Consider the following 13,694-nt stretch of genomic DNA (forward strand, 5'->3'; position numbering starts at 1 on the left):
GCTCCCCCTCCCCCAGCTAAAGCCAGGCCTGTGCTGTAGTATTTCAAGAAGCCACGCCCTTTCCTCTTTGACGCCCCTTCCTTTTAGTCTGGAGCATCAGAAACCCTGGGAAACTGCAATGTTGAAAACCAGGGTGTGAGTAGGTAGGACAGTGGGCTTGGTTTGGTCCTTGATCCTCAGAGGGAAGCAGGCTCTGTTGAGCTACCCTGGGCCCTTATGTGTGGCTGGACATTATCGTGAATCATCCTTCACTCTTCCAGGGAACATCAAGAAGTTTAAATAAAATAATCCTCCAGAATCGATTGCTTTTCCAGCTCCTTGGGAGCAGTAAATCTCTAGCAGTAACGCCTTTATCTCTGAGATAAAAAAAAGAGCTTACATGGACATTCCATATAGACTTGCTTCATAAATCTTCCCAGGTTAGAGCACACTCCCCAGTCTGCCCCGGTGCCTCCCTACATCAGTTGCAAGCTTTGCATGTGATGGCGTGACTGTCAGATTGGGATTTAGAAGGCTTGGGCATCTTCAAGATGGCGCTGACATCAGATGAGGAAACAGTCCTGTTTGCCATGACCATCCCAGAGCTCAGAAAAGAGATGAGGTCGGAGGTCTTCGGAGGTGTCTGCTAAGGAGGTGGAAGGGTGATGATGCTCCTGGACCACATCCTGGAATGTGTCTCCTTTTCACAGATATGCAACCTGACTGTGGGACAGCATGAATAAAGTTGCCAATGACCAGCCAAAGTGGGGACAGTGGAAGAAGCTGCTCCTAGTAGGTGGTGTCATCCAGCAGAATCCCCAGAGGGGATCATGTCCCTTGTTGATGGTCTCTGATGGGAGCAGGAATCCTTTGGACCTTCACTTGAGTATCTAAACACTACCCTAGCTATGTGTATGCAATTCTGCCCTAATCACATGTGGCCGTGGGTCTCAGGGAAGGGCTAGAGTATATAGTCTGGGGAAGGTTAATAGAAGGAGGTGCCACCTATGCAGCCATGGGGAAGACATCACCCATGCTGGGTGATGACCTTCCGGTGTGGCTGCTTTCAGGTCACCCACGTCCCTGCCTGTAACTCCTCACCTCTTCTCCATAAGAAGCCTAATACATGAGTTGGTTCCCCAAGGTGAACTGAGGTGGAATTGAACCTTGGTTTGTCACTGGGGCCTTATGAGGAAGAAGTAAATATGACTCAGTTCATCCCCCACCCCCCAGGAGAAAATCCTTGCAACAATATGAATTCCAGAAGTCCCCATGACTGTGCTCTGTGGGACAAGCTTGGGAGCTAAATGATCCCTTATAGCCAGCCACTCAGCTGTCCCTCAGCTCTCCTCCCAGCATGTCACTTGTCGCTGATGCTTTCTGAGGGGTGTGGAGAGCTGAAAAGAGGGCTCCATGTGAATTAAAATTGCATTAAGGCTCACAGAAGACATCAAAGTCAATTTTGGTTTTCAAGAACAAAGTGCATGTCTCAGAGATGCGTTACAGCTCCCAGCATTAAGAGTGGCCCCCTCCAGCGTCACCTCTATCACCCACTTCCTACATGTGGTCTGTGCAGTGACACTCGCCATTGTTTTAATTACAAGCTTATAACACACACACACACACACACACACACACACACACACACACACACACACACAAGTTAGGAGGAAAGGGGATAGAAGCTCCCTCTGAGGGTAGTTATGTGCTCACTACAGCTCATTTGCTGTTTCATGGTGTGTGTACAAAGTGGCCCACATGCCTGGAAAAGCCTTAGTGGGATTTGAGTATACCCAACTTTCAGGACCTCGCATTAATCAGCTATCAATAGTACCTGAGTCCTCAATGGCTATAGAATGAAGAGTATCTCTCCACACCCCACTTCAGCCCTAGGGGACAGTTCGTAGTGGCTGCCTGCCTTGAACCAGCCATCCTGCCCATCATATTCAAGATCCTCTGGGATGTCAGTCACAGTCAATGGCATTTTTTTCTTGGTAAAGAAGTAGCCCCTGGGCGGCCAGCCAACTGAACTTCACCTTGAAGGCATCCCTGCCCGCCCGCCAAGGGGCTGGGCTCTATCCTCAGCATTGAAAACTCAAGTCAGTAAAGCAGACCCATCTCCTGGCCTCAAGTTCACAGCCCAGAGAGAGATTCCAAGAAGGAAAATGTGCTCTAAAGACAGGGCTTCGGGGCTGGAGATATAATTCAGAGCTAAAGAGCACTGGGGCTGCTCTTGCAGAGGACCTGGGTTTGGTTTCCAGCACCCACATGACACCTCAAAACAGCCCTGTAACTCCAGTTCCAGGAGATCCGACACCTTCTTCTACGAGCACCAAGCAAGCATGTGGAACACAGACCTATATGCAGATAAAACCCAATCAGTTAATCAATCAACCAATCAATCAATAAACATATTCACTGAACAAAAGCACTAGTCACAATGCATTGTCATGGAGACAGCTAGCTCCATTTAAACACCTGCACCTCACACACCCATACTTGTTACCCAACATCCCCACATCCAGCTGTGTTTTAGGGGCTCTTGCTGGCTGACAGCACTGTGGTGATTTTTCTTTCCTTATGTGTTATATAGATTCAACTTTTTTTAATACTAAATTTCTTCTACCATAACTCTATTTTGCAATAAGTTATTTTCAAAAAAAAAAAGAAGAAGAAGAAGCAGATACCCTTGCAATGACTGACAGCTGCATGCTGGGAAATATAGAGACAGATCAGAGAGGGGAAAAAAAGTCAGAACCAGAAATCTAAAGTAATTAGGTCAGAGTCGAGCTAGGGCTCTTGAACACTGAAAACAAATTTAAAGAAACAGACCTCATAGGCTGCTTGTAAGGTTGTCTAAGCACCTGCTTTTCTAATGGTAAAAACTGCCGGGTGTAAATTGGGTGGTGGTGGTGCATGTCCTTAATCCCAGCACTTGGGAGGCAGAGGCAGGCAGATCTCTGTGAGTTCCAGGCCAGCCTGGTCTACATGGGGAGCTCATGGACAGCTAGCGCTACACAGCGAAACTCTATCTTGAAAAAAATCAAAAAGAAAGAAAGAAAGAAAGAAAGAAAGAAAGAAAGAAAGAAAGAAAGAAAGAAAGAAGGAAGGAAGGAAGGAAGGAAGGAAGGAAGGAAGGAAGGAAGGAAGGAAGGAAGGAAGGAAGGAGAGCAAGCAAGCTGGGTGTAATGGTGCATACCTTTAATCCCCCATACTCATGAGAGAGAGGCAAGGGGGTCGCTGTGAGTTAGATAAAAAGCAAGTTCTGGGACAGCCAAAGCTACATAGAGAGACTCTTTGTCAAAAACAAAACAAAAAGACAAAACGTGCTGTTGGCACAAAGCTAACATTTGATTCATTTTTTTTTTTAATGGGCTTGAGGTAAAAGTCAGTGATGGAGCATTTTGTACTCAGGAGACCCTGGGTTCTACCCCAAGCACTAAAAAGAAAGTGAAAATACAAACCTGTGTGGTGCTGTGTGGCTTGGGCAGTGCAGCAGTCCTGGCGACAACCAGGAAGTCTGCAAAGACTCACAGAGAGAGGATAAAGATATCTATCTGAAGACCAGGTGCCTGCATGGTAGTTTGGTGACAAGGAGAGGCTGCTGAGGACCGTGGGCCCTAGCAGAGATCACTCTCCCCCACCCGTTACCTTCATCTTCCTCACCATAATTACAGTGTGCAGGAACCTGGGATAAGCCAGAAGATGCTGCCTAGAAGGGAGCTGAGCATCCATACAGCCTACCAAGTCTCCTCCTGCAGCCTCCAGTTTTCACCGATTTTTGGCTGAGCTTCGGCAGACATGGATGACATCATCTCAAGCCAGCAAGCTGCGAGTCCAACTGCTGCCACCCTCTCCTGTCACCTGCTGCTGCCCCGCTGTCTGTCTCTTAGGAAGAGGTGCCCTGGGGAGAAGCTCTCAGGCAACCAAAGAGAAGCAATGACCCAACTGTCCCTAGAGGTTAAAGAGTGATAAAGCCGGCATCCAGAGCAGCCTCGGCCCAAGACCTTGCTTTCTGCCACACCTCTTTCCATGTCCACGGCCTTGAAGGCAGGGGCTGGCTGGATGTCCTGGCTAGGAACACCTGGCCGAGCCAGAGGCTGGTCCAGAACTCAGAGCCCTGCTGTCCAAGGATCAGAGATCTGTACCACGGCATCCCAACCCTACAGCCTTCAGAACTGCAGGCACCCAGATCAATACCTGCCATCTAGGCAGAACCAGAGCCACGGGAACTTTGGGAATGCTGTGTGCTGGAAGTTCCAGCCATGGGGAATGTGCCCTCTATTGTTATACAACAGCTGGCCAGGAAACATGCCCCGTGTGACCTATGGGTCATGGTGAGTGTGAGCAACCTCAAGCCATGGGATCTGAGACAAGATGGAAGCCATCTTCTGAAGTTTGATTTTTTTTTTTTAAACTCTTTGGGGGGTTACCACCTAGCTCCTAAATAAACACACAGAGACTTATTCTTACTTACAAATGCCAAGCCTTAGCTTGGCTTGTTTCTAGCCAGCTTTTCTAACCTAAATTATCTTGTTTCTCTTTAACTATGTTTTGCCTCTGGGCTTTTTACCTTTCTTTATTCTATTATATCTTTCCTTCTTACTCCATGGCTGGCTGTGTAGCTGGGTGGCTAGCCTCTGATGTCCTCCTCTCTTCCTTTTTTCCATTCCTCCCTCTTCTCTCTTCCCAGATTTTTCCTCCTATTTATTCTCTCTCACTGGCAGCCTCGTCTATCCTTTCTCCTGCCTCACTATTGGCCATTCAGCTCTTTATTAGACCATCAGGTGTTTTAGACAGGCACAGTAACACAGCTTCACAGAGTTAAACAAATGCAACATGAAAGAATGCAACACAACACATCTTTGCATCATTAAACAAATGTTCTAGAGCATAAACAAATGTACCACATCCTAAACTAATATTCCACAACAGTCTTCCATCACAAATCGGGATTAAAAAGTAGAATCCAGAGCTGGCCTTGTGATCACCACTGTCGGGGAAGGGCCTGCTCTACCCGGTCTCTAGTGTGCTCTTGATGTTTAATTTCCCATAAATGTCCACCTTGGCTGCTGAAGCTCCAGCCTTCTTATCAACATTCCACGGGTGTGAGACAGGAAGGCCACCATCGTGCCTGGCTCTCATCTGGCCTACCCCAGCCTCTTCCCATCGGGCACCAGCCACAGCAGCCATGGCCTATACCCTGGGAAAGGCAACATCATTCTCCCAGCAGGACCAGAAGAAAGATACGGCACTGTGTGCTCCAGGCCCCAGCCCGTATGGAAGGGGCCTGGCCAATGTCTGTCTATAGCGCAGAGAGAGAGAGAGAATAGATTAGGATTTACGTGGGGAAGCGCGCGAGATCCACGAAAGCAGGCAGAGCTAGAGGCCTGGGCACCATGGCTGGGTGCACAGCCGCTAACGCAGTAGGCGCCCGCCCCGGCAATTACTACAGAGCTGCTGAGCTGCCAGCAGGGGGCGCCGAGAGCCCGACTCCCCCGACAGACTCCATTAGGCCCATCCTTCTCTCCTGATTAAATCTCCTGTAAAAGCAGCCTTCCCGGGGGAGGGAACGGGCTGTCATCCGCCCGCAGGACGGCTTGCAGGGGTGGCAGGTCTCATCCCTAGGACCCTTTGCTGTACCCTAGGGCTTTGAGCTGCCTTCACTCAAGCCTGCCTTGGACCTCACGGAGGATATAGCCTTCTGCCTGTGGCCAGCCCCACCCCGGCTTCGCCCTCTCAGTGGCATTTTCGATGACCGGCCGGTTCCTGCACTTTGGAGACTCATCAACAAGTTTTCTCAGGGATCCTTCTCCCTCGATGGCTCTTCATCTATCTCCATCACTGTTTTTCTCCTCCCTGTGACGTCCCCTGAAAACTGGCCACCCTCTCTTCCGAAGCCCTCCCTTGGATTCAATCTCCCATTGGCTCTCTCTCACTCTCCCTATGGGCAACTCACGTCCCTGTTCCAGTTCTGACTCCTTCCCCAGACTCCGTCCCCTCTGACCAGCCAGGTGGCCTCTCCACCCTGTGCACCTGGCAGCCTGGCGACAGCTCTCACCTGGCCTCAGTGCCCTCCCTGACTCCTCCCCAGGCTCTCTAGACTACCCTCCACTCTACACCTCATACAGCTGAGGTATCACCAATGGCACTGGCTTCAAGAGCATGAATCCAGCCGGGCGGTGGTGGCGCACACCTTTAATCCCAGCACTCGGGAGGCAGAGGCAGGCGGATCTCTGTGAGTTCAAGGCCAGCCTGGTTTCCAAAACGAGTTCCAGGAAAGGCGCAAAGCTACACAGAGAAACCCTGTCTTGAAGGGAAAAAAAAAAAAAAAAAAAAAAGCATGAATCATTAGAACTGATGATCAGGGCTGCCTCCTGCCACAGAGCCCCAGGTCTATCTCGAGGAGAGACGCTGAGACGCTGGGAACTACGATGTGAAGGCTCCTCCTGGGGACCCATTCCACACCAAACCAACCCCGATGAGGACGTATGACAGGTAAAGGCAGTGCATCAGCATCCCGACCTCTCTCAGCTGGGCGGTCACTTAGTGGACACAAATTATCAGCTCCCAGCACGCAGGCTCCTAAGGATGAAATGTGTGATGCTTCTCGGAGGCACGTGACCTCCATGAAGGGCAGCTAGCTATTTAGCTCTTACGGGCAGGTGGCTGGGCTAATGCAAGTGGCACTGTGATACATCAGTGTCAGGGGAGACATCCTGCAGCTCAGTAATCATGATGCCCCCAGAGGACCTCAGATTTGCCGTTTGTCCCCTGGCCTTAGTCAGTAAGTGGCTGATGGGGGACAGATGTGCCCAGAGGCAGTATTGATGGCCATGGCCTCTGGCCAAAGACAGAAGCTCTGAGTTAGAGACTGAGGCTGCTGGTTTTAGCCAACGGAGCATGTATCACAAGCACAGGGAGGCACTCGTTTTCTTACAGCGTGTTTATTTCCTCGTCTTGATGGTCAATCGATCGTCGTTGAGAGCCATGGTCCAAATAATTGGGAGGAGACGCAAATATACATCTTCAGTGATGTTGTCTCTGTTCCCCGTCTCTCTCCAACAGTGTTCATGGGCCCAGAACAAGCTTTAAAGTTCCAACTTTCCCTCCTCCAGGAGGGTTACAATGTTGTCAGGATCTGCCTTGCCACTCTTGAGTATGAAGAACCTTCTGAATTGGGGCTGGAGATATTGATCAGTGGTTAGAGCACTGGCTGCTCTTCCTAGAGGACTCGGGTTCAATTCCCAGCACTCAACACAGCAGATCACAACCATCTGTAACTCCAGTTCTAGGGGAGCTGACACCTTCTCCTGGCATCTGTGGGTACCAGGCATGCACATGATGCCTAGACATCCATGCAGGTAAAATATTCATATGCAAAAAAAAAGAAAATGAAATTGTTTTCTTTAAAAGGGACCCTTCTAGATTTACAGTAGATAATTGCAAGTGTCTGCAGACATGAAGATTACCTGAGGGTCTGATAAGACCTAGATCACTGGGATCTACCCCAGTTTCTGGAGAGCAGATCCAGGGTCAAAGCTGACTGTCTATCTGTAGATCCATATGCTCCAGGTAACACTGATAGGTCCAGGGACTTCATAGTGAGAAGCAGTGGACTATGAGACAGGAACAACTTTTCGGTATGGCATGGGACCTGGGCTGGGCTCCTCTGTTCAGAGCAAGGACACAATGGGCAGTCCCACAGGGCTGGTGCTGACCCCAGCTCTTAGAGATGGTATACTCCCGGTGCCTGGCTATGTGACCAGGGCGGTGTCTCAGGCCCTGGTGAGTCTCAGCTTCACGTCCACCTGGCCCAGACTGCTGGCTCCCCTTTGGCTCATTTTGTTTCTACCCCCAGATCTCACTTGCAAAGTCCGACTGCTCCCTCCTTCTCTCTCAGGAATTTGGCGAGGCAGTCTGTGACGAAGATGTCTGCAGAAGGAAACCCAGCCCCTTTGAGGGGTGCCGCCAAGGGAGAGGCTCCTTGTTACTTGCCGAAGAGAGCGGCTTGGTGCCAGAAGTCAACAGCTTGCGCCCACCGCAGGCAGCAGAAGAAGCCAAGATCCCCAAGGATGCTGCAAGGATGGCTCCTTCCACCCACTGCTCCCTCACCATCCCTGGGAGGCAAGTAAGAGGTGACTGAGACCCACAGATGCTGGGAGGCGGTGAAGACATATCCCACAGCAGACATCGACACTTGGAGAAGAGGCACTTAAATCAGCAAGGATGCACTGGACTTAACACCGGAGAGCTATCTGCATGGCCGGTCTCTGAGGAAGGTCATACTCCCATCCCCACCCCCACCAAGCTGTCCTGTACAGATTCGAAGGGACTGTGGGCAGTGCCACCTTCTACCATGGCTCTGTGGGGTACATTTCCTAGCACAGCCCCATGGAGCCCAGACAGAGGCAGCCCTCTGTAACGCTTCTGTAGAGAGAGGCAGGGAAGGGGAATGGGAAGAATGGAGGTAGAGGGTGCATGGTATTCTGGGCACAGTGAAGGCCGAGGTCCTGCAAGTGTTGATCTGGGCAAGGGCAAAAGCCTGGGCTGAGCAAAGGAGCTGAGGATAGACTGACACCCCTAAGCCCCAAGGGAGCCTCAGGCTTGAGGTAGACCAAAGGCGGAGCCTTCCTGTTGGAGCTATGGGGGTTCAAGGACAGGCTCAGGGCTTCCGGCGCCCCACCCCCACTCTGGAAAGGAAATGAATCCAGACCCCCCATGAACTCTCCTCCTCACCCAGGAAGAGCCAAGAAGGGTCCAGGGGCTCAAGGAGTCCAAGGGAGTTGCAGCCACTTATCAGGTTAATTTACGGCGTTTGGATTCATCACAGAATAATTATCTCATCGATTTGCTGTTGGCGTGTTTATGGTTTCTGCTCTCAGATCAGAAAAGATATAGGAGAAGCTAAAGTAACTTTAATTATGGTAGCGCCTGGGAAATTCGAAAGTTAGCACTTCACATATTCTTAAATTCTGTAAAACAGAAGTGACCGTCCACAACAAAATTCTAGCACAGCAGGGCCAGGGGCCTGGAAGGTCACATCCTGACCCCAGAGAGAAGGTCCACTTGTATCTGGGTGGGCTTGCCCTTCATTTTTAGAGAGTAAAGGCCCCATCCTATATATGGCATCCATTTACTTCTCCCGGCCCCAGATGTTTATAACAGCTTTTCAATTCCCTATAAGGAGCCTCTCCTACTCTCCAGCCCTGTGTTTGAAGGTGCTGATAGTACCTCAGGCCAGGAAGGACCATGAGGATCCTGCTGCTGCATCATGTGTGGGGCCAGAGGAGGGAAGGGATCCTGTCGAAGGCTGGACTTCTGCAGCCATTTTGCCACCGGGAGGTCAGTGCGTCCGAACAGGAAACCAAAACAGAAGAAGACAATGCAAAGGAACCGAGCTACCGTGCATGACTGTGAGTCAAGGCACCCACCCTCTGTCACTTTGCAGGGCATGCACACACAGGAGCCAAGAAGAGCCATTCTCTGCCGAATCCAGGCCTTGGCATCCTGCTCAGCGGCAGAGTCTTGTCATTGGGTGTCACAAAAAACCCCTCCTTACAAATCAAAGAGCGGTGTCTAGAGCTTGGAGAGTTAATAACTTTAATGAATCAAGTCAAATTATAATGAAGATGTAATACAATGGTTGAGGGGAAAAAAAAATCAGTGATCTTTGTCCCTAAGGCAAGTGTCAGAATTGACCCAGGTTTGTTTAAACTGCCGGGAGCATAGAATCAACAAAGACATGATGTACAAGGTTTACCAAACTCAATGGCGCTTCTCTTGTCTTCCTCCCCAGTCAGACTGGGCCCTGGGGCTGGGCTCACAATTTCTACCTCTCAGAATTGAGTCCTGCAGCTCTCCACCGAAAGCCTGAGGAGCAGAAGACAGGAGAAAGCATTCATACGCTTCTGGACACCTGTCCCTATATGAAGAAGGTGATTTAGGTGCACCACGGGATATAGAAGGAACCCAGAGCATCTCCTGTGTGGGAGGATATGTGAAGAACAATAATAGATCTTCTGCAGCAACCGGCCCTGCAGCTACCCCCAGAGACCTCATCCTTCACCTCCCTGGGGATGAGACATCTCCGTAATCCCCTCACTAGCCTTACCTGGTCTCTGTTTTCCCCAGTTCCCCAAGCCTCAATGGACTGGAGGGGGACTTGACCCTCAGGGGCCAATATAATATGTGGCCATGTGCCACGCCTCACTCCTTTTCTAGTCACAGGATTTAAGGCCCAGCTTCTCCACCAGGCTCTATTGGAGAAAGGGTGGGGGCCACAACTCACCACTCCCACCCATCTGGGGCACCACACCCTGCAAAGAGAAGCTAGGTCCTCATTCTCATCGGGAGATAGTTGTGAACCACAACTGAGACTCATGGTATTGGACACAAAGCAGCTTCTGGAATACCTGGATAGTAGAATGTGCACCTCTGTCTGCCTGAGCTGTGCAGAAGAGGAAAAAGCAAGACAGAACCCCTATAAGACAAGTTGACCCCTCAGGGGTGGGAAGTGAGGGAACCTGCCCAGAGCTGCTTGGATTGAAGCCACAGGCTCCCGGGGCCTCTGGGACAGACCATGAGAGGACTCATGGATGAGATCATGTGTTTCAGAAACCTCCAGAGTGTGAATGATTGATGGGGCTTCAGGCCCTTGGCTGGGCCTCAGCTTCTGTGCTCAGCACTATAAAGGCGACAGGGCAGTGACCGTGACACAGCTGGCATTAGACTTGATCAGATTCTCAACCCCCCGAGACTCCGCCGAGAGGACCTGCCCACAGAGCGGGACAGTCTCTAGCGGCGCCTCAGGAGACATGGCAGTTACGGGTCCAGCATCCAGGAGTTAAATGGAGGCTGGGGGAGGCAAAGACCTTCCAGAGAGCAGAAGCAGGTTGGCCTTGCACCGCCACGACTCATTCAGTCACTGCTGGGTTTGTGGTTGGTTCCTGATCTGCTACACCCCAGAAAAGGCCCCAGGGGGAGACTGTGTTGTGAGTACCAAGGCCATCCCACCAACTGAACATCCCCTGTCAGAACAGTAACACAAGCTTCTTGGGCCTGACGGGGAAGAGAGAGCTCTGGAGTCCTCAGTCAGCACCAGACAAATGTAGGGGGCCCACTCAGGATTGACAAGCTATGACACAGGTTGTTTAAACTGGGTGGGATGCTTGCCTCTTGTCTTTTGGGTTTTTTTTGTTTGTTTGTTTGTTTGGGTTTTTTTTGTCTTTTCGGCTCCTAAAAAGCTGTTTGTCTGAGAGCCTCGTTCTGAGCTGTGGCTTAAGTGACGAAAAGCAGAGAAGAAGACAAAGTGTGTGTCTCACACCCAGACAGCTGGGGAAGGAGCCGAGAAGGCAGCAAATTAGCAGCTTGAGCCGGTGAGAAAGCTGCAGGGCGGACTAGCCCGGTTCCACAGGCAGACAGGTGCCTGCAGAGAGGAAGGACCGAGGGGCGTGTCCTCGAACCAAGGTGGCTGAAAGACAAGACAGAACAAATGAGAGTGGTGTGCGGGCCGCTGAGGGAAGAAGTGCAGGGCTGTGGACACAGACAGATTTGTTTAAGGTTTTCTTATGTTTGTTCTCTCTCTCTCTCTCTCTCTCTCTCTCTCTCTCTCTCTCTCTCTCTCCCCTGCTCCCGTGTGTGTGTGCACGAGTGTGTGTGTGTGTGTGTGTGTGTGTGTGTGTGTGCATCTCCGCATGTATCTGTGTATCTGTGTATCTGTGTACTCATACACAGAGGTCAAAGGACAGCTTGTAGGAGTCGCTTCTTTTCTCCCACTATGCGTGTTCTAGTGATCAAACTCGGGTGATCAGGCCTAGCTGTACCCCCTTATCCACTGAGCCAACCTGATGATCTTGTTTAGAATCGTCTTCTGGAAATCTACTAGGTACCCTCAAGGAAGGCAGGGGAGAAGACTGAGAAGTTCCCTGTGGAGAGAGCAGGGCCATGGTTAGCCCCTCATCAGCCCAGAGAGAGGAACAAGGACTCCCAGGCCATCCCCTTTCTGAGGTGTACCAGAACATGGAGTGCCACGGCCTAGGCACGGCTCAGGGTGAGTAGAGAGGAGGGTGAGGTCAGGCAGCTTCTGGATGGCATTCTCAAGAAATCCCAAGGTCCCCTGCAGGTGGGGCCCAAGGCACAGGCCAAACTCTAAGCCAGAGAGCAGAGCCTCACTAGAAATCAACACCTATCACCACAGCATGAAGTCACATATTGAGGCACCTCGCAATGACTAGGGCTGCTGTCTCACTCACTAGGAAAGGGAAAGACCCAAGGAGGTGAACCACATTATCCTGGAGGAACTGAGTCTAAGCGAGACAGGATAGCCATAGCAACAGTCACACACACACACACACACACACACCGCCCCACAACTCAGCTTGTCCCAGTCAGTACAGTCCCTGCACTGAAAGTAGACAGCAGACCACCAGTTCATCTCAAGCATACATACCACTCAGTAGACCCTAACTCCTTCAGATACACTTCCGGCTTCCAGCAGAAGTCCTGAGATATACAAGACAAGATAAAGAAAAAAAAAACCACCCAGAGAAATCATCTCAGCGAGGCACAGACGTAGCGCTGGACCCAGAGGCAGGAAATTAAAAACTTAGAGATAATATGTTAAAGGATCCGAGGGGAAAGATAACCAATGGACTGTTTGGTAGGTAATTTCAGTAGAAAAGGAACTACAAGAAAGAACAATAGGGTGATAGGAGAAAGCACAGAGGCGGAAACGAAGAAGTCAACCAGGAGGCTTTTCTGCACACTTGGCACAGCCCCCGGAGTGGGTCACTGGGTGTCACGATAGGTCGGGGGGAAATTTCCCAGCGACAGACACAGAGGGCACAAGACAAAGCGGAATGAATAGAATTAGTCAAACAATAGCAAAGATAAAACAGGCCAGGTCTTCCACAAACACTGGGACAAAACCCAAAAGTATAAAGTACCCATACTACGCGATCCCAGAGAGGGAAAAGAGAATAAACACAAGCGATATTTGGAGAGATAACGGCTGGGAAATTTTTTCCAGAACTAGTGACAACAAATCACAAATCCAGGACACTTAGTACAGAGGATGATAAACAGTAACGACAGAGACAAACATAGGCAAAGTCTGTACGAATTGCAAAATAAAGGAGAGAGACTGAGCAACCAAAAGGGCGACACAAACGTAAGAACAGAGCTAAGATGAGTGTTCCAGATCCACAAACGTGTCTTGATCCACAAAGGGAGACAGGACGTCAGGAATTTGTTACGGGAGAGAAAAGACCCAGAATTCCTTGGCCACTGAAAATACCCGCGCGCCCAAAAGTGAAGGAAAACTGAGGAGCTTCCTGTCAGTGGCTCTTCCCTACTTCCTATCTGCAGGCCTCCCATGATTCCTGCTGGAGAACCTCCCTTACTTCCTGTCAGCATAGCTCTTCTACTTCCTGTGAAGTAAGACTCCCTTTACTTCTCATCAATTAGCTTCTCCAACATCCTATCAGAGGGTCTTCTCTATTTCCTGTCAGAGAATCTCCCCTTCTTCCTGTTGGATGCCTTCCCTTCTTCCCATCAACAGACTTTCTCTACTTTACATCCTCAGACCCCTTCTACTTCCTGTGAACAGGCTTCCTCTACTTTCCTATGAGCAGGCTTCCTCTACTTCCTATGAGCAGGCTTCCTCTACTTCCTATGAGCAGCTTCCTCTACTTCCTGTGAAGAAGCCTCCTCTA

The sequence above is a fragment of the Peromyscus eremicus genome, chromosome 23 (assembly GCF_949786415.1).
Source record: "Peromyscus eremicus chromosome 23, PerEre_H2_v1, whole genome shotgun sequence".
NCBI lineage: Eukaryota > Metazoa > Chordata > Mammalia > Rodentia > Cricetidae > Peromyscus > Peromyscus eremicus.